Here is a 358-nt window from a genome sequence, read left to right as displayed (position 1 = left end):
TACCAATCAGCCCTTAAGACCGGAATCGATCACATCATACCTTAAGCAAATTTCCGAATATAGAAAACGCCAAATCCAAAGCACGTGCAACTGACTGATTTACAAAAGCACAACAGACTGGATTGCATGACAAATCTACTTTTTACCCTGTATCTTTGCACTTTAGCTTGTCATTTGCCAATTTAAGCCGAAGATCGTGAATTTAGTGCGAATAAAGTGGAAAAAAATAATTGTCTGAGAAAAAGTTTAGAAATATATCAGCTACGAATGTTTTTATTATTTTTTTTTTCTTACTCGTTTATTGCCTTTGTTCTTATTCTTGCATTCTACTTATTGCCTAGTGATAAATCATAACTAA

This window comes from Penaeus monodon, chromosome 30 (assembly GCF_015228065.2).
Source record: "Penaeus monodon isolate SGIC_2016 chromosome 30, NSTDA_Pmon_1, whole genome shotgun sequence".
Lineage (NCBI taxonomy): Eukaryota > Metazoa > Arthropoda > Malacostraca > Decapoda > Penaeidae > Penaeus > Penaeus monodon.
The sequence above is the reverse complement of the archived record's forward strand: the minus strand, read 5'-3'. Positions refer to the sequence as shown.